Below are 22,080 nucleotides of genomic sequence, written 5' to 3' on the forward strand. Positions count from 1 at the left end.
TTTCTCTAGGAGGTGGGTCAAAAAGGATCTTGCTGTGATTTACGTCATAGAGTGTTCTGCCTATGTTTTCCTCTACGAGTTTGATAGTGTCTGGCCTTACATTTAGGTCTTTAATCCATTTTGAGTTTACTTTTGTGTATGTTGTTAGGGAGTGTTCTAATTTCATTCTTTTACATGTAGCTGTCCAGTTCTCCCAGCACCACTTATTGAAGAGGCTGTCTTTTCTCCACTGTATATTCTTGCCTCCTTTATCAAAGATAAGGTGACCATATGTGCATGGGTTTATATCTCTGGGCTTTCTATCCTGTTCCACTGATCTATATTTCTGTTTTGTGCCAGTACCACACTGTCTTGATTACTGTAGCCTTGTAGTATAGTCTGAAGTCAGGGAGCCTGATTCCTCCAGCTCCGTTTTTCTGTCTCAAGATTGCTTTGGCTATTCGGGGTCTTTTGTGTTTCCATACAAATTGTGAAATTTTTTGTTCTAGTTCTGTGAAAACTGCCAGTGGTAGTTTGATAGGGATTGCATTGAATCTGTAGATTGCTTTGGGTAGTAGAGTCATTTTCACAATGTTGATTCTTCCAATCCAAGAACATGGTATATCTCTCCATCTATTTGTATCATCTTTAATTTCTTTCATCATTGTCTTATAAGGTCTTTAATTTCTTCATCAGGTCTTTTGTCTCCTTAGGTACGTTTATTCCTAGGTATTCTTTTTGTTGCAATGGTAGATGGGAGTGTTTTCTTAATTTCACTTTCAGATTTTTCATCATTAGTGTGTAGGAATGTAAGAGATTTCTGTGCATTAATTTTCCATCCTGCTACTTTACTAAATTCATTGATTAGCTCTAGTAGTTTCCTGGTAGCATCTTTAGGATTCTCTATGTATAGTATCATGCCATCTGCAAACAGTGACTGTTTTACTTTTTCTTTTCCAGTTTGGATTCCTTTTATTTCTTTTTCTTCTCTGATTGCTGTGGCTAAAACGTCCAAAACTATGTTGAATAATAGTGGTGAGAGTGGGCAACCTTGTCTTGTTCCTGATCTTAATGGAAATGGTTTCTGTTTTTCACCATTGAGGACAATGTTGGCTGTAGGTTTGTTATATATGGCCTTTATTATGTTGATGTAAGTCCCCTCTATGCCTACTTTCTGGAGAGTTTTTATCATAAATGGGTGTTGAATTTTGTCAAAAGCTTTCTCTGCATCTATTGAGATGATCATATGGGTTTTCTCCTTCAATTTGTTAATGTGGTGTATCACATTGATTCATTTGCATACATTGAAGAATCCTTGCATTCCTGGGATAAACCCCCCCTTGATCATGGTGTATGATCCTTTTAATGTGCTCTTGGATTCTGTTTGCTAGTATTTTGTTGAGGATTTTTGCATCTCTGTTCATCAGTGATATTGGTCTGTAGTTTTCTTTTTTTGTGACATCTTTGTCTGGTGTTGGTATCAGGGTGATGGTGGCCTCGTAGAATGAGTTTGGGAGTGTTCCTCCCTCTGCTATATTTTGGAAGAGTTTGAGAAGGATCGGTGTTAGCTCTTCTCTAAATGTTTGATAGAATTCGCCTGTGAAGCCATCTGGTCCTGGGCTTTTCAATCTAATCATTGAATCCCTATAAATGAAGAAACTTTCTGGGCTATGGTGAGATGGAAATGTGACAATGAAAGCACAGTCAGAGAGACACAGCACTGGTAATCTTTGAAGTTGAAGGAAGGGGCCATGAACCAAGGAATGTGGGCAGCCTCTAGAGGCTAGAGAAAACAAGGGACAGATTCTCTCCTGGAACCTCCAGAAAGAAATGCAACCCTGGTTTTATCCCAGTGAAACTCATGTCGGACTTCTTATCTACATAACCATAAGATAATAAATTTGTGTTGTTTCAAGTCATCTTTGTGGTACTCTGCTATGGTAGCGATAGAAAAATGAATACATAAGGATTTAAGTGGCATTTGATACAAAATTAAACCACTGAAAAAAAATTTTCAACATTCTTTTCAAGTGATATTACTTTTTTTTAAACCTGCAAAATGACGATAGCTGATTATATTAACTGAATTTTCTGCAAATGGAAATGGGGATTAGGTATAACATCAAGCTAATGAATGACTGAAGGACAAAAGGTCCTAAGGTTTTTAATCCCTTAATACTATAGTAAGTAGGATCAAAGGAGAGATGAGATATAAGGTTTCTCCTGGAAAATTAAGTAATTGGGCTACTAGAAGGCAGGGATTTTATTATGCTAAACACACATGCCTATTTCCTAATAAATTGCCATTTGTAACAGATTACTGCAGATTTCATTACAGCACAGCACACACCCAATTCCTCCCCTGCAAGGCCCCTCCAGGTCCACTTTGGAGTGATGCATATTACATTCATGTAACTAAGGAAACTTAAAGCTTCTGTATAACATGTAAACAATAATAAATTCTCCCCTTATTCCTCTGGGCTTCTACTTTCACTCAAAAGCTCTGATGTCAGCCCAACACCACTACTTAAATTATGTCCTTGCATTCAACCAGGGAGCATACATTATTTGGGCTCTCTTCTGAATACATCTTCTAAGAAGATGCACTTAAATAAATGCAATATTTCAGAGTGGAAAAAAAATGCAAGTGAATGGAATCCTTTTACAAACAAAGCAATCAGATGTGAGCATCCGCTGTAACTACTCACTTATAACTGGGGTGGGGAGAACCACTTAAGTATCAACAATAAATTCAGTTCAACAAACGTACTGAGTGCCTATCAGGGAAATGGCTGTATTAGCATCCTGGCATACTGATGAGACATTAGACTTTTGTCATTCTTAGTGCTAGAGATGGTATGAAGGAACCATGGACTAGAATATTCTTTGATTTCTCACTGCCTGAGCCATCAAGATGATGTACTCTCTCTCAGGATGCAATCTTTCATGCCTCCACATTTTTATTCAAATGCATGGCTAGGTTTTGTGTTTGATTGTGTGTGTGTGTGTTTAAACAATTGAAGGTCGACTGTGTCTACTTTTTTTCAAGTAGATACTGTGGCATATCCTACCAGAGTAATTAACAGGAAATGCTAGGTTAGTGTTTCCCATACTATACTTTGCAGAACATTTGTAAGTTACAAAGTTATTTCTAGGGAAATTGGCTTTGGCAATGGTTTCCTTTTTTATTAAATACGAGAAACATTCTGCAGTCAAGAAACCTATTGACATTTTGGGGTCACAGAACTTCCCCAATTTATGGCGACATGGAACCTCCCTTCCCAAACCACATCTCCTCCACGCACCCCGCCCCGCAAATGTCATTACCCTGTGGCAGGCTGGTGGAATGGAGTTTAGAAAATGCCTTTCTAGAGCAGGGTTTCTCAACCTGGACACTCTTGACATCTTGGGCCGGGTCATTCTTTGTTGGAGGTAGGGACTGTCTTGTGCATTGTGGGGTGTGTAGCAGCATCTCTGGATTCTCTCTACCAGATGCAGGTAGCACCCCCTTCCCCAAATTGTGTGAAACAAAAATGTCTGCAGACAATGCCAAAGCCCTTTGGGGGGCAAAATCACCCCAGGTTGAGAATCACTATTCTAGAGGGTCTGCTCAGCCCCTGAGAAAACTATCTTTTGTGTACTTTATTGCACGTATTCTGGTTATTTAGATTTCCCTTCTTCTTGCCATTAACCCTATGCCCAGCCATCATCCAGGGCTTAGGCTGTTTATTGTCTGTCATTCTACTCTCATTCTCAGTTCATCAAACATTCATTTTACCTTTCACCTCCTCAGAAACACACTCTTTCCCCTTGGAAACCCAATTCAAGCAGTTCGAGGACTGCTCCTGCTCTCCAGGACCCTCTGTGCTCAAACCCTTAGGAATTTTCCTTACATCTTAGTGTTGCCCTAAAAATCTCAATACTTGACAGCACCAAAGAGCTGTCCTCTCTATCTAGTCTTTTGTGATAAGTCACTGAGACCAAGGGTATTGACCGAAGACAAGAACTTGGTCCAGAGGGACTTTCACAAGTGTGCAGGCCAATCCATTTCAAAAAGTGTTTCCATTCTAAAATTTACCTTGAAAGGTGATGCATGTCTTATTAGGAATGGGATCTCCTCTCTGCCAAATAATTTCTTTCATCTGTTCTTCTTTAATTACATTCCCAACCTGTCTTTGCTTTTTTTGGGTAGAATTCTTTTCATCCTTCTTTTATTTATATACACCTTGATATCTAAAAAAGCATCTATATCACACGGGCCGAGTTCAACATCTGGTTTAGTTGTACACTTGGAAAGGTGTAAAATCTAGAAACAATCATCAATATTTCTTTGGGGCACGTGTGTCTCTGGGATTGTGCTAGGTGCTTTACATATTTTTACATGTCTCTAATTCACACACACACACACACACACACACACACACACATAAAGCTGAAAAACTGCTGTTAGTATCACCTTTGGGCCGATGAGGAAACTGAAGCTCAGAAAGGTTAAATGAAATGTCAAAGGTCTCAAAACTGGTAAATTCTGAAGCAGAAAAATATATAAAACTGAACCATTGATTCAAACTAGGCTTTCTTAACTGGAACCCACCTTGTTGTGCTTGGAAATTGGTTTCTCTTTATTTGTGTGAATCCTGATCTATGGTAGGACCTCAAAACCCTTATTCTTTCAACCACACAATGGATAAAATAATTCAGATATCAAACCCCAGTCAACCTGTCTTTGAATTACATATTTGACTTTGGCCCCTTTTAGTCCCAGAGGGTTATACAGGCTCTGTGCTTTTCTACACTACCAATGGTTCATCCAGAATTTGTTCATCCCAGGAGGTTTTTCAAACGTCTTTAATATACACTGTCTCTGGCAAGGCAGAAAGAACAGGGGTGACTACCCTTTTTAGAGACGCAAACACTGAGCCACAGAGAAGCTGTGACTTGCCCTGGTCACTGGCTCTTCTGTGAGTGGCCCAGGAACAGGTCTCAATTTGTCAGACAATAAGCCTAGCAATGATCATACAACATAGCTTCAGGTGAGGTCCTCAGAGCTGGATCATTCCACAGCAACAGAGAGAGGGATGGAGGACATGTAAAACAAAACAAAACAACACACACACACACACACACACACACACACACACACACACTAGAACAAACTGGATGATGGCTTTCCTGTACTTGACTCTGCAAAGAGAGTAGAAGTTTCCCACATTATGTTGAAGGAAGCGGTGCGTGTTGGATTCAGGAAATAACTATTACAGTATATCTAAAACCTATTTCATATTTGGATGACAGATATTCAGAATTTCAGAACAGCAAAACCTTTAGAAATCACCTATTTAAAATTAAAACTCCCTTGAAAATTAGCAGGGCTAAAATCTCAAAAGATAAGTCAGGGTGCTTGACAGATGTAGAACAACTCACTGTAATTCCAACTCAAAGGACACTGAACAAAAGTCTGGTTTGCTTTTCCCAAAAGTCCACTTTGGGGCAGTACCTGTGAGCAAATCTATATAGTTTCTCTCCCACAGCGATTCTGGTCTTTGTTTATTTTAATCCCCATTTTGCAGGTTTAGCAACTGAGGCTCAGAGAAGTGGATCCAAGGGCACAAGTCTGTCAGTGATGTAGCTTTGATTATGACTGACAGATGATTCCAAAGATCATGCTCTTTTCTTTTGCTATAATTCCTTTCAACCAGAAAGGGAAAATACTGCTTCCTCAAGAAGCAGGAAAATATCTTTATATTTTAAGCACTAGTAAGATCTCAAAAGAGATGGTGTAAAAACTGTATGATTCTCGAGAAAATTAATAAGCATTCAAGGAGGCAAAGAATTCAGAACATGAAGTGTGTGCCACTGAAATCATTCAAATACAACTCTTAGGTTATTTCAGAATATTTGAGAATATGTTCAATCTATTTCTAAGTCATCTTGCTTTGAGACTTTAAAACTGAGGAGGGGGGCTTCCCTGGTGGCGCAGTGGTTGGGAGTCCGCCTGCCGATGCGGGGGGCGCGGTTTCGTGCCCCGGTCCGGGAGGATCCCACGTGCCGCGGGGCGGCTGGGCCCGTGAGCCGTGGCCGCTGGGCCTGCGCGTCCGGGGCCTGTGCTCCGCGGCGGGAGAGGCCGCAGCGGTGAGAGGCCCGCGTACAGCAAAAAAAAACAAAACAAAAACTGAGGAGGTAGAACGGGTCACTTTATAGCCAAGGATGAAGCCCTCAAAACACTGAGTTGAAAGCCAAGTTCAAGAAAGCAGGTTAGTGTGGTCTTGGTAGTGCTAGAAAATGTACAAAGGCTGAGTAAAGATGTTTTATGTAAAGTTTACCAACTTGAAGAAAAAGGTAACAAAAAAGACTTAAGATTGATACTTTTCCTTCAGATTTTTGTAATGGCTTGCCTCAGAAAACTGAGTTTACCCAGCTCCCAAAAACTACCACTTAGTAACCATCTGGATTGCTCAGACTTGCATAAAGCCAAAGCTTATATTTTATTTTTGTCAGTTTGACTGGAAGCCATTCAATTCATTTCATTTATTAAAAGCATAAATAAAACACACATTTTTTTTAAAAAAAGAAAGAAGTGACTCTCTGAGCTTCTTGACCTTGGCTCATTACACATTCCATTGGTCTCCCTACCCAAAGGCCACAATCTGGAAGTTATGTAAATATTAACAATAAAAGCCAATGAGTGAAACTGCTGTTAATTCCAACTGACATTAACCCATTGCTGACTAACACTTCAATCTTGGTCATCAACTCTCAGATAAAAGGCACAGGAGTGATGCATATTTCACAGGCATGGCACAACAAGGGGAGCCGGGTGGCATTCAAGGAGATGAAAGCGGAAGTCTACAGATTAGCAGATTGCTGAAGGAGGCATGAATGTTAAAGAGGCGCCTCGGGATCCTTCAAAATACAGCTTCCCGGTCATCATCAACCCTCAGGTGACTTGTTTTCAAGCCTTCCTGACAGCAGTCACTGTTGCTACAACAAAGGACCTCTGCAGGTTCCTGTGCTCCTGGGCTGATGTGGGATGAACCGGGGACGATGTTCCTCAGTGACCCTGAAGAGCCTCGGGCTCCGAGCAACGGCAGGAAGGATTATACCTTCCCTCCAAGCTCTGTCTCTGTTGTTTGTGATGGCAGCAAGCAAAGTGTGCCTAATTGCTCAACTTCCACCGTCCCTCTCCTTGAAAGCCCCATCTGAAATATATTCAGTTGCTTCAGAGATAATTAGAAAACTTAAAAATTCCCCAAGGATGGAAACATTCTAAAATAACTGACTCCCCGAATTGAAGTGGACCCCTCCTGTGTCCCAAACAAATATGAGAAGGTGGCAAGAAGGTATTTTCCATTCAGCAGGTCACATGACCTCTATAAAATGAGAACCTAAAGAGGGAAGTTTTGAACTCACTACTTGTTTTCCTTTGCTACTCTGAATTTTTTTTCTCTGTCATTTTGATTCCAAAGAAGATCTGACCCCATCATTCACTCTGGATGAATGGGTTCTGTACGAAAAGGTATATGAAGTTGATTAAGAAATTAAATTGGCTTAAGCTTATTGCTCCCAGGAAATATTTTCTCAATAAAAATTTATCAATCTTGGGACAATTCTGTTGAAAATATCTGTGTCCATAAGTATACCGTCAAAGCACCCTAGAAGACAAAGCAATGAAAATGATATTTTAATTCTACTGCTTTAAATCCTTCAATGGCTCATTGTGGATTCAATGGCCTCTCTAGCCCCCTCTTCATCTGGGCCTCAGCAAGCAGCACACGTTACCTACCCCCATATACAGACTTCTTGAAAAATCCCCAAAGAAACAGGTGGTCACTAATATATATATTAGTGTGCAGACCTGTAATTCCAGCTAAGTTAATTTGACCAACCCTCTTCTTTCTCCTAAGATATAGTTTAAAAGGTATCTTCTTGGGCCAACTATGCCAAGTGAGCCTCCTTCCTGGTGTCCCTTCTCTAGCCTCACCATCCCTTGTCCACATATTATGTACTACAGATCCTCTACAATATGAACTTCCAAGACCATGAGATCTTTGAGGTCGGGGATATGTCCTGTTAGCTTGGCATCCTTAAAGCCTAACACTAAAATTAATATAAAGTAGGTACTCATTGTTCTATTAACAATAAAGAGTATGTTGCTTAGAAATCATGTACAGAGGTAGAAAGTGTTTAGGTAATTGTATACATCGGAACTTCAGGGCTTTTTAAGCTAACACTGGAAGTCCTAACTATACTGCGTTTTCAGGCCCCACCAACCTTGGGGACAAAAGTGACAGTGTAAGGCTGTGGAGATAGCCCCAGTGACATGAATTTGGGGCCAGTGTCTGGGTTGGGGATGGTAGGCAACAGACTGGGAAAATACTGCCAGAATCTCATGGGATTTGAGCTGGTAGACGTTTCCTCTATTGGACTAGTAAATCCTCCTAAGCAGTTTATTCACTGTCCAATTTTCTGACAAAAGTCAGTTCCTCTCACTTGTTTGTTGTTCAGGAGCCCCTCTGGCAGGGGTATGTTGACCTGAAAGCTGACAGATCACAGAATCCTGAGCTCAGAGGCCTGGGAAGCCAAAGTCTACCCACAACAAGAAAGATAGGAGTCAATCAACTCAGAGCATTCAACTAAGAGACACGATCCTCCTCTTCTTGTTTCCAATCTTTTCCGCAGTGACTTAGCAGAGGTCGGACCCAGTGTGCCCTCTCTCAATGCATGAAACAAAAGCAGAAGAGCAGAGGTGAGATCTACAGGGCATGATGAAGCCACCTCCAATCCCTGCCACTTCTTGCCCCAGCAGGAGAAACAACTTTCAACGCCTCTCTCATCAGTCTAACGCAAAGAACCCTGGAACACAGGGGAAGTGCTGGGATGTGAAAACCAATGCCCCCCACAAAGAAGTAATCAGGGAAAGTGGTAGAAAACACTTGCAAATCCCTGTGTGTGTTGACACCCTGGATCTAGGGAAGGATGCTGTGGGAAGTTCTCAGTTCCATGTCCCTCACTTATTACAACACAGACAGCCCAAGTCAGAAGGCAAGGCCAAGATGACCCTCATTTCTTTAGGATTAAGCTTCAATGATGTCATGTCTCTTCTGCTTAGGCGGGTTATGAAAATTTCCATAACTGATGCATAGGACTGTTCGGTGATCTTGTAAGAAGAGAAATCCAGGCCTCATCTGTAGAAATATCATATTCTGAACAGCAGTGAGTTATAAAATAACCTCAAAAGAGTCTCAATATTGGGGACATTGAGGAGAAAACTGTCACTTCACACCGGTCAGAATGGCCATCATCAAGAAGTCTACAAACACTAAATGCAGAGGGTGTGGAGCAAAGGGAACCCTCCCACACTGTTGGTGGGAATGTACATTGGTACAGCCTCTATGGAAAACAGTATGGAGGTTCCTCAAAATACTAAAAATAGAGTTGCCATATGATCCAGCAATCCCACTCCTGGGCATGTATCCAGAGAAAACCGTACTTCGAAAAGATACATGCACCCCGCTCTTCACTGCAACACCATTCACCATAGCCAGGACATGGAAGCAACCTAAATGTCCAGTGACAGAGAAATGGATAAAGAAGATGTGGTACATGGGCTTCCCTGGTGGCGCAGTGGTTGAGAGTCCGCCTGCCGATGCAGGGGACATGGGTTCGTGCCCCGGTCCGGGAAGATCCCACATGCCGCGGAGCGGCTGGGCCTGTGAGCCGTGGCCGCTGAGCCTGCGCGTCCGGAGCCTGTGCTCCACAGTGGGAGAGGCCACAACAGTGAGAGGCCCGCGTACCGCAAAAAAAAAAAAAAAAAAAGAAAAGAAAAGAAGATGTGGTACATATATACACTGGAATACCATTCAGCCATAAAAAGAGTGAAATAATGCCATTTGCAGCAACACAGATGGATCTAGAGATTATTATATTAAGTGAAGTAGGACAAAGACAAATACCATATGATATCACTTATATGTGGAATACAAAAAGATGATACAAATGAACTTATTTACAAAACACTTCACCACTGGTGGTCCAGTGGTAAAGAATCCACCTTACAACACAGGGGACGTGGGTTCGATCCCTGGTCGGGGAACTAAGATCCCACATGCCACAGGGCAATTAGGCCCTCGCAGCACAACTACTGAGCTTGCGTGCCTCAACTAGAGCCCGCTTGCCACAAACTACAGAGCCCACGTGCCCTGGAGCCTGCACGCCACAACTAGAGAGAAGCCCATGCAACAAAGAAAGATCCCACATGCCTCAACGAAGATCCCACGTGCGGCAATTAAGACCTGATATAGCCATAAATAAATAAATAAATAAATAAATAAATAAATAAAAGTTAAGATTAAAAACAACAACAACAACAGACTCACAGACTTAAAAAACAAACTTACGGTTACCAAAGGGGAAAAGGGGGCAGGGAGGGATAAATTAGGAGTTTGGGATTAACACATACACACTACTATATATAAAATAGTTAATCAACAAGGACCTACTACAGCACAGGGAACTATACTCAGTATTCTGTAATAACCTATATGGGAAAAGAATCTGAAAAAGAATGAATATATGTATATGTATAATTGAATCACTTTGCTGTACACATGAAACTAACACAACTTTGTAAGTCAACTATACCCCAATATAAATTTAAAATTTTTTTAAAAAGGGAACAAAGGAAAAAGTTTAGGTGGGAGAGGTAAGAGGAAAAGGGCTTTGGATCTGTGTGTGCATGTGTGTGCATGCAAATGCAGATGTATGCATCTACATGCATGTGTACTACACACATATATATGTGTGCATGTGGGTGTGCACGCATAGGTGTGTGTTGTGTACTGCACACATACATGCATATGTGCACACATGTACACGATACTCATGTGTATGTGTGTGCATATACATGTATATTTGCCTGTGAGTGCATGTGTGTGTGCCCGTTTGTGTATGCACGCCTATAGCTGTGTGTGTGCTTAGTCCATGAGATCAGTATCCTATGCGCAAGCTAGTAAAGTGATTCACCAGGAAAAGAGTACCAGCCAAATTAAATAGGAAGCTGGAACGAGAGGTCTTTCAGCCAGCTGTGGCACAGAAACCCAAAGGCAGTCCTACAGGATGGTAGTAACAAGTAGCTTTCTGACTTCTAGGCTGTCAATTTGGTACCTCTCACTAGCTAAGGCTATTTTAGAAGAGAGAGAAAACCAAAATCTCCATGGGAAGATAGAAAACATGGCAGAGGCTCAGGGAGTTCAAGGCATTCTAATAAACATTCACTGAACATTTCAAACACTGTATCCTTTAAAAAAGGCTGTTAAAATATATAAATGTATACATACATGTATACAAAAGTATATATATCCATATAGCAGCACTAACTGTGAGTCTGAGACAGCAAAATACTTTTGCCCAGACTGAGTCTTATTTTGTGCAATCAGATGCTTCCAGCAGGAAGACACTAAAATCCAGAGCTAGAGTGATTTTATCATTTAATAAGGGAAACAGGCACACGCGAACACATACGGCTGTTTGCTGAGAAATATTCTGTCATTTTAGAGCAAATAAATTGCTTTCTCCACTAAACTCCTACTGGGGTAGAAGAATGAAAATTGTGTCCTAATTTGCTTATGTCTAGATTCATGTTTTATTCCCTATTCAAAAAAAGCCTCCTAAGTTATGGGCTTTTCTTTCCTTGTGGTGCTTCCATCTTTACCGAAGGTATGTTTATGTTTTTGAAAAAGATCGTCGAGCAAAGCCATCAAAAAACAATTCTTAACCTAAGAGAGAAATGGCTATCATGGGTCTCAGATACTACTACCCTGTAAAACAAAAAATGCAGCAAAAATTTTAACAGAGGGCACTGTGGCCTAAGAATTTTCTAACTGACCAAGTTAGACTTAGCTACAAGCACTAGGTAAAAAGAAGCATAATTCTAGGAATAAAACTTACTGTATCATATTATTTATAAAATCCAATTTTTCTACACATTTGCACATTCACATTTCTGACATCAGGATTAAATTTGCATTTATGCATTTAATTTCCCTCAAATCCCTTTTTTAAAAAAATCTTAAAATGGTGGCATCTTAATACTTGTTAATATATAGTAAAAGACCTAGTTTTTGAGATATTAATGACTTTTGCCTTTCTTTACTTGTTAAACTTATTTTTTGTCTGGTAATTCATTGGCTGAGGCTTAGAAAGGGAAGTGAAACATCATTTTGGGGCTAATTAAAATCTAGTTGATTGGAGGTTAACCTACTTCATCCTGACCCGAGGTAGGGATGAAGGAAGTTGAGCCCTTCTCATAGTTTGCTGTGGGATGACAGAAGCTCTGCTAATGATGACAATATTATTTTTCTTTACCTGAATTTGCATGGTGCACACATTTTAAATAATGTATTAAAATAGTTTGCACACAATTGATCAAGTTTCAGTTGGTGGCAAGAAGAGAAACCACCTCTTTTTCTGAAATAAGAGTGGAGACAGGAGGATGGATCATAATGAATGTGGAGGTGTGGGCAGCTAAGTTGAGCAACCTCAACTTACACGACCTCGATTCCTAAGTCAGTGGCAAAGTCACTTCACCTTGCAAAGAGCAGGTGTCTGGGTAGGGTCTAAGGAAAGGGGCTCAGTGTAGAACAGGAGGGGGAGGTTGATGGAAGAAGAAGGAAAGGATAAGGGTGAGTGAGGGCACTAAACCCAGCTGCTTTTTGCAGGGATCAGTGCATGACTTTCCATGAGCTGACACAGGGTAAATGGACAGTAAGTTTGATCCAAGGAAAGCGACTGGCAAGGTGGGTACGGTGGAAAGGTCAGGGGACAAAGGGACTGCAGGAACTGTAAAACAGGTAGAAATATTGGCCAAGGGGCCCAGGCCAGGAGGGCTGGAGTGACTGACTAGCCACAGAATATGGAAGGGCCAAGGGTCTGGAGAGTGATGTTGGCAAATGACTCGTTTCCAGGTGTTGGATTTCAGTTGGAATGAATATCAAAGGTCCTTTTCAAAAATGAACAAAATCCAGTCCTTCTGCATCCACCACCCTAGACATCCAGGCTCAAAACGTGGTAGCTATCCTGGGCGAATTCTTCTCCCTTATTCCCTGAACCTGGTCCATCACGTAGTCTGGATAATTATACCTCCTAAATATTTCTGACCTGTCTCCTTCCTTTTCATCACTATTACCATTGGGATGGTGGTTAATTACTAAAGTTTGTTGTCAGAGTGACCTGGATTTAAATATTGCCTTTACCTGGCCAAAAGTCTCATAGCCAATAAGTGGCAATCTCTCTCTCTCAGCCTCAGCTTTCTCACCTGCAATAACAGTACCTGACATGATAGGTCTTTTCTAGAGACTGAATAAGATGGCCCATGGAAGATATCTAGCACAGTAGCTGGCACATAAGAAATGTTACTATCTGTTTGTTGAAGTCATGAATATTCATGTTATTCTGCTTTAGTTTAGCTCTCCATCTTTCCCCTAGATCACTGCCATAGTTACTTAACTAGTCTCCCTGTCTCCCAAATCGTCTTCCTCTCGGATCCATTTTCCAGCTCTCTGCCAGGTGATCTACATAAAACACAAGTTTGGTGGTATCACTCCCCGGCTTAAAATCTTTCCATGGTTTCCCAATGTCCTTAGATTAATGTCTGGATTTATGAACCGGGCCAGCAAAGTTCTTTAAAGTGTGCCCTTTGCTCCCTCCCTACGGCTTTTCTCTCTTTACCTCTTTCTGCTTTAGCAACTCCAGGCTACCCTTCCCAGAACATACACCATATTATTTCTCACCATCCTGTCCCCGTCCATGTTATCCCTCCCACTGGGAATGGCCTGCTCACCCATCCTTCATCCGGCCACTTCCTATTCTGCCTTTCAGAGCCATCCCAGGCATCTACTCCTCTGGGAAGACTTCCTGTCATTCTCCCTCCCTGGGTTATTAAGTGGTCTCTGGGCTCCATGATCACCATTCACAAGAGCTTCACTTTTCTCGGTTTGTGTTTCCCATGAGACTGAAAGCTGCCTGAGAACAAGGGCTCTTCCAGTACGTGGCAGAGTATGTATTCACTAAGTGTGTTGTATGTGTATAAATGCATACACATACCTATACATACATATACACACACACATACACAGGCTCTTTTGAATTTCAGGTTCCAAAGAAGTGAAATTATAATCAGTGTCTCTCAATTCTCTCATTTACTTTTTTATGTTCTTCTACCATTCACTTTCACCTCCATAAGTAGATCTTTTGGGGGCTGTGCCTGATTCCAAATGATTCTCCTTCATTTATCCACAGGCTTGGGAATGCTGAGCCTTATTTCACTCCATAACTTTGCCCTCTTTGCTAGAGTTTATTGGACCAGATGTGGATGCTTGACCAAGCTGGACCAAGAACAGTCTCTCTCACTCTTTCTCTCTCTTGAATTCTTTCTCTCACTCTCTCTCATTCTAATATTTTGAACTACTAAAAATCAGAGGCAATTTCTCAAATGGGGTGGAGGGTACAAAACTTTGGGGGTGTTGGCAGCCCTGTCCTGCCATGTGAACCATGGAACAAGAAAAATGGGTCTGCAGAGACAGGAGAGTGAGGAAGATATGCAGAGACAAAGATATTCTTAGAGAGGGAGAGAGAGAGAGAGCGAGCTAGTACACGCAAGCTAAATCAGTTTTCCATTTGTTCTAGCTGCCTTATGTGCAAGAACAAGTACGCACCCATTGGACCAGCCTGGTGGATGGCTCCCATCTCCTCTAACTTTCACTGTAGTTTTACTGTTCTATTTATAAGTGTGTGGCCATCACAGTTAAGTATATATTTGTACTCTACAATGAATACCCAGCTGTCAGGAATGAGACAACATGTTTAGAATCCAAAATGGCCTGGATGCACTGCAGGGATTATATGAAATGAAATTCAAATAAGATAGATACAAAAAATTACACTTAGGAAAGGAAAAATAAATTCTATAAAACCTAAGTAGGAAAGTGCTGGGGAGAAAATGAGAGTAGATCAAATAACCTGGGGATTAGAGGAGGCCACACAGTGAACCCAAGTCGGCAGAGACAGGAACCACAAAGCAGGAAAGTGACCCAGTCGAGGATGTATGTACTGGGGGGAAGGAGAGAGGGGAGAAGTGCCCCCGCTCTGCTCACCCCTGAGATTTCCCCTGAGAGTTCTCATGTAGTTTTGGAGGCTGCCCCTGGATTCAAATGTCGACACTGTCATCGTCAGGGAGGGCTGTGCTGGATAGGCAGTTTGAAGCATAAGCTCGATTTAGGAAGAAGGGTACTGTGTTCAACAGGCCCATTTAATGAAAGAGAAAGAATGCTTTGGCAAAGCTTCTTAGCAGATATAAAAATAGACAATTTGTACGGAAAGGGAAATCACGTATTTTGCCTTCTTGTGTTTCTAATCTAGACTTCCGGTGTGCTTTACATTCTCCAAAAAGCTTTGACATACACAGTATGAGTCAACGTAGGCAACCAACCTTGCTTTTTGGGGCGCCACACAGTAAAAGTGTATTTCTTGTTCATGGCAGGACAAAGCAGGTTGGCAGGCAAAAGCGGGAGGGGCCGGGGGAGGCCTCTGATCCATGCAGTCATTCAGGGACCCAGGCCCCTTCTTGTGTCCACAGTCCCTTCTAGGTTTTCTGACCAAAGTCTTCTGCCAGTGCACAGAGAAATAGGATGGAGAATCCTATGTGGATTTATTTTCTGTGCCTGGAAATGATGTCATTTCTATGCACACATTCCCTTCTCCAGAACTCAGGGACAGGGACACACCTAACATCAAGGGAGGCTAAAATTGCATTTTCATTGTCTGCCCGAGAGGGAAAGGGCCAACAGGTCGATAAACAATTAGCCAGTATCTGACACCTATATTGTGCAATTTCACCCTTACAATGACCTCTTAAAAGTGCATATACAATTATTTTAGATAATTTGGTACATACATATATAAGTATGTCTATATAATACAGTACATCTGTCTTCCTCTCTCTCCCCCTCCCCCACCTTGTGGCAGAAAGTACTCTTCAATTGTGGCAACTCTTTTATGTTTTTTTTTAATTGAACCCAGATATTATGATATCATAATCTTCTTAAATCAACACCTTAGGCAGCTACTATCAATCGACAGGAATCAGAATTTTAGATAAAATCTATTTGTCTTTTCAGCCCTAGACTGTATCTCTCAACATCAACGAGTTAAAATACATAGAGACAGCAAGAAAGTCCTCATCATATTCACTGAGCAGAGAAATGGCTGGACCAGAAAACCGAGCAACACCCACTCCTTTTCACTTTGGTAAACTGTAGCTAATATTTTGACTTTCCATGTGTCTGAATACCATTTCCCTAATTGATGGGGAGTCTCTACTAATCAGAGCTACTTAAAGACCTTTATCAGAGCTTGGAGGCTTCTGAAGAGAAACCTTTTTCTGACGCTCACACACACCTTCAGTCTGGTTTGGACTCCACCCCAAAGCCTAATGGAATACAGAGTTCGACTGCCCAGGAGTCTACTCAGGGTGCAGGCACTGGGTTCCAGGATTTCTAGAAGTTTATCATGTACAACTCATGTTGTCAATTTTGATGTATTTTTAATAACACCTCTATGCATTATGAGTCTAAGTCATTGCTAAGTGTCAGAGCAGAGGATACACTTGGTGAACTACCCTGAACAGGATGAATTAATTCTAATGGAGTCTTAGGAAAAATCCACACTTCCCCTCCTCACCACAGCCAGTAAACACTAAGCCTTGCCATTCATCATCTTTTAATCTTCAAATTCAGAAGCAAATTACTACAGAGGTAGATAAATTATAGGGAGCATGCCAAAGAGAGCCAAAGGCAGTCATAAATATTCTGAAGTTCCATCCAGAACATCCAATGGGGGGAAAAAGGAAAAAAAATAGGAACACCCAGATATCCACCAATTAGTCTACAATTTTGAGAATAGTAAGTCAAGATCTTATTAATTATTCGGTTTCATTGAAATATTTGTTTGTCCATTAGCTGGTTTTGTATTGGCATTAAATGATCACCTAGTATTAACTTGGCAGAGTTCCACTCATATGTAACAGGAACGTGATAACCATACTTGCTAAAAGGGTTAGGACAAAGTTTTCCCTTTAAATATTTACTATTAAGAAAATGGATGAAGAAGATGTGGTATATTTATACAATGGAATATTACTCAACCATAAAAAAGAATGAAATAATGCCATTTGCAGCAAAATGGATGGACCTAGAGATTAACATGCTAAGTGAAGTAAGCCAGACAGAGAAAGACAAATATGATATTGCTTATATGCAGAATATAAAAAAATATATACAAATGAACTTATAGACAAAACAGAAATAGACCCACAGACATAGGAAAAAAAAAACTTATGGTTACCAAAGGGGAAAGGTCGGGAGGGATAAATTGGGGCTTTGGGATTAGCAGATACAAACTACTATATATAAAAGAGATAAACAACAAGGTCCTACTGTACAGCACAGGGAACTATATTTGATATTTTTTAATAAACTTTAGGGGCAAATAATATGAAAAAAATATATGTATGTACAACTGAATCACTTTGCTGTACACCTGAAACTTGTAGAGTTGTACTTGTACAGAACATTGTAATCAACTATACTTCAAGTAAAAAAAAAAGAAAGAAAGTAAGTTCAAGTCCTCAATTTTCACCTTCTGATGCACAAAAAGCACAGGACCATCAGGACAGCAAGGGATCATCTTCCTCAGGTGTTTCTGCAAACTCAAAGCAACACATGGTTTCTCAACAGGAACATTTACCAACTTCAAACTATTCAAACCCCACTGTCAATAATGTACACCACAGGACTTCCCTAGTGGCTCAGTGGTTAAGAATCTGCCTGCCAATGCAGGGGACACAGGTTCGAGCCCTGGCCCGGGAAGATCCCCCATGCTGCAGAGCAAATAAGCCTGTGTGCCACAACTGCTGAGCCTGCGCTCTAGAGCCCATGAGCCACAATTACTGAGCCCACGTGCCACAACTACTGAAGCTCACATGCCTGGAGCCCACACTCCATGACAAGAGAAGCCACTGCAATGAGAAGCCCATGCACCGCAACGAAGAGTAGCCCCCGCTCGCTGCAACTAGAGAAAGCCCGCATGCATCAACAAAGACCCAATGCAGCCGAAAATCAATAAATAAAATAAATAATTTAAAGAAAGAAGCAAAACCAGTTAACTCACACAAAGTTCTATAATTTTGTTTCAAAGCCTTCTTTTTCCTTGAGCTTTCTGGTCTTCCCTGCCTCTCCTTTCCTGTTATTGTTGCTTCTGGGCTCAATCGTGTAGCCCATAATATTGGCATTTCACTCTTCTGTCTGAATATAGTTCATATTCCTAATTGTAGTGAGGGATGAGGGTGGAACATTTTTTTTTTAATCAGAGGCATTTACTTTTCCACACAAAGAATGACTCCACCTACAGTACTAGTTTTTGCATTATGGGCTTTGTATTAAATGATTTAGTAAGGATGGCTCCTATTGGATGAGGTGTGCTTAGGTTACAGCTCTCAGAAAGAGAAAATTGTTAAAGCTACAAAAAAAGCTGGGGCTAAGACTGTACCCAGAGAAATGATCGGTAGTGACAAATAAATATCATTTGTCAAGACAGGAGCCCACAATGCAGATGAGGCTGAGAGGATGACCCCATGAAGGCAAGTGGGGAAGACATACCCTGCTTCCAGCTTGTTACCAAAATTCCACACCATGGCCATACTCAACTGAGGGAATAAAAGCCTTAATCATAGTAACCCCAGGTAGGTGAGCTCCACAGAAAATTTCCATAACAAAGTTCTCAGATGGGATCAACTTCAGAACTGCCTGAAAATCTTTTTTTTTTTTTTCTTTTTTACTTCAAGGAATTCCTTCTCTTACTCGGCCAAACAGTTCATTCCTTCTCTTCCCCCTCCATTCCTTTCACCTGCTCTTTTGTCAAAGAGAAGCGGCTGAAGAGACGGAATGAGCAACAGCAAAACACAGACTTTTGATGGAGAGGAACAAACCCTCACCTCCTGTTACTCTCCCCTATTAGCCGAGGAGAGAGCTATTTGCTACATCACACCCAAAGACCTAAGTTGTTGATACAACTTTCCTAAAATGAATACATCAATGATACTATAAACTTGAGGATTAGGGCTACTTCAGTGTACTCATTGGTTTCTACTATACTTTTCTGGAAAAAAAAAAAACAACCCTGTTTTTTCCTAAATGATATAAAGTAATCCTATGTTGACTCCTCTTCGGTGAACAAAGAAGAATCACACCCAATTCACTTGTTGCTTAAGTCAAGATTTAGTGTGTCCTTTTTAAGGCTGTATACCACTCACTGCAGGGGGCCCCTAGCGTATATTATACATGGCTTTGGATTTGAAGTCTCTGGAGTCATTGTAGCCAAGGCAACTGTGGGGCATGGGATGATGCTATGAGAAGGCTAAGAGGTATGTGAATGTTGGTGTGTCTGCCTGTCCTTGTGCATGTGTGCAAGAGAGAAAGCAAGAACAAGACAGAGAAGGAGAGACAGAGAGAGGGGGCACAAATAAAGAATTCTGAAGAAAATAAAAACAGCAGTTCTTGGAAAAACATTTACCACTGAAAGGTTTCACACTGCGGCAAAACCAGCCCTTTCTTCATGAAAGCAAGGGACATGGCACCGTGGAGGGAAGCAAAACCCAAACCAGAACATTAGTGTATAAACAAGTATGATGGTGAGGTGGATGTGGACTCAGACACTCAAGAGGTGACCTGGAAGGACTTGGGAGACAGAACTTTCTCAAAGAACGACTTGATACTGAAACCCAAGTGCCTCTATCCTTTCTTATGTTGTTTATGAGACTTGGTCATCCAGGCGTGGAAGTTCAGATGTCATTTATTTCATTGTGTAGCTGAATGAATGGGTGGGCAGCGTTCACAGGGTTTGCTCATTAAACAGTTAAATCAGCATGTCATTTTAGTTATTACAGTTATATTAAACCTTTCTTTGGTATTTCAGGATGATTCTTGTTCTGCATAAAAGATGTCAATAATCCTCCCCCAGATCTCTTCAAAGGCAGAGAACATACTTTTTAGTTTTCTGTAACTGCTGCAATGTTCAAAATGTTGTGAAAATGTCTTTAAATCGAATAAGCCTGGTGGTTTGATTAGAGCAGGAAATACCTCTACTTGCCAAAGCAAATATTCTCTAAAAGGAACTGGTAGATAATAACATTGAAAGAAATCTATTTACTTGGAGTGTAGTTCAAGTTTATTACAACATACATATAATAGTAAGGAAAGGTCAAATGAGAAGTTAGCAGCTATCATTAAAATAAGAAAATATTTATACAGCAATACAGGCAGATCCTTTCTCAGTGCAGAGCAGAGAATACCACAATACAGTAATTATAAAAGCTATAAAAAATGAGTCCCACTAACTAGGAATCAGGCACTTTGCTGAACACTTTATACATGTATTGATTCAGTGAACCCATGTAATAGTCAGTAAGGTGGACTGGAAGCTTTCCTATTTCCGAAGGAGGACACAAGACCAGAGTTTAAGTGACTTGCCCAAGATCTCACGTGCAGTTAGTGAGAAGCAAAGCAAAGCAAGCCTGATTCTAAAGCCAGTGGTCTCAGACATTATATTTCAGGAGTCCATGTTATTTTTCCATCTTACTGAAAGTTCAGAAGCTACACAGAGTGAGAATGAGTAGTTGCCACCTTATGCTAATTTCAGGCAGAGTCATTTGAAAACAATATATTAAAAAATACCATCATCATGATAACACTAGTGTTTAAGGTTCCACCTTTCAAACCAGTTCAGAGTATTCATAACTTCATGCTTACACAACTTTTGCCAAGTCAAAAAAATGCCTCATTTAACCATGAATTTGCAACTTATGCAAAAACTCTACATCTTGCCAGAGTGGGGGGAACGTAATGATTGGGGAAAAAAATCTAATAGCTAGTATACAAAAATTCCATTTTCCACAGAACTGCCACATTTATTGTGTACATTTCTCTAGCAGCTGTTGTTTAGAAAGTGCTACTGGTCATGCTGATTAAATGTGGCAATTCCATCACAGTGACATAAATATTTTTACCTGAATAATCCCTGCTGTTCTTTTGAACTGAAATTAATTCATGTATTGTTTTCCCCAAAAACTTACTAATTGTTTTTTCTTTAAGGTGGAGACTGTGGGTACTGATGCTGAACCAAGTATTATTTCTAAACAGCGATTTTATTTTTCCAGCGCATGCTATGCTAAAAAGCAGGATAATGGTACTGAATATAGAATCAATACATATTCAAATGGAATCTGTTTATTTTGCTTTGAAAACATGGGCTGAATCGTGATATCCACAATCTACTGCTAATAGTATCGAGTCCCTAACAGCTGGCTTTGTGCTTCCTCTGAAGACCGATTTCATATAACTCAGGCAAGCTTGGCCATGCTGATTTAATCAGCCTGCTTCTCTGCCTTCTGAGAGGATGCTTATAGGCATACTAGTGTAGCAAGAGCAGTGAGGAACAAGAGCTCTGAAGGATGCTCCTGGTTACAATCTCAGCTCAGCTTAGGGAAGTTCCATGAAGCCTGGACCAACCATGGAAACTCTGCCTTCTCAACAGCAAGTGGGATAATATTAACCACCTCAGAGGCAGGGCCATTGTACTGCCCTAGACCCAAAGCCACTGTGTGTGTCATCGTTTGTATGAATGGTACCCTTTGGAGTTGTGCAGTGCACAACCTGAACATGCCAGCCTGCTCAAGGTGTGTGGGGATTCAAGTCATTCTGTTTATAAAACACTTAGCCCAGCGCCTAGCACATAGTAAGTCCCCAGGGAAGGCTCGCTCTTTTTATGACTTTTATCTTAACGCAGATCATCTATAGCTTCTAGTTTCACATTCCAATTTTTAGAAGACTTAAGAAAATACTGTAGTCCACATTTCATCTGATTTTCCTATCAAGGAGCAACAGGATTTTGTAGATTTCCTAAGTACTCTTTATATCTTTTCAGAGCAACTGTCTTTGCAAATTTCATTGTCTCTATACTATATCATGTCTGTGAAGAGGTCGGAAGAACTCA

This window comes from Mesoplodon bidens (assembly GCF_964165515.1).
Source record: "Mesoplodon bidens genome assembly, chromosome: 4".
Taxonomy (NCBI): domain Eukaryota; kingdom Metazoa; phylum Chordata; class Mammalia; order Artiodactyla; family Ziphiidae; genus Mesoplodon; species Mesoplodon bidens.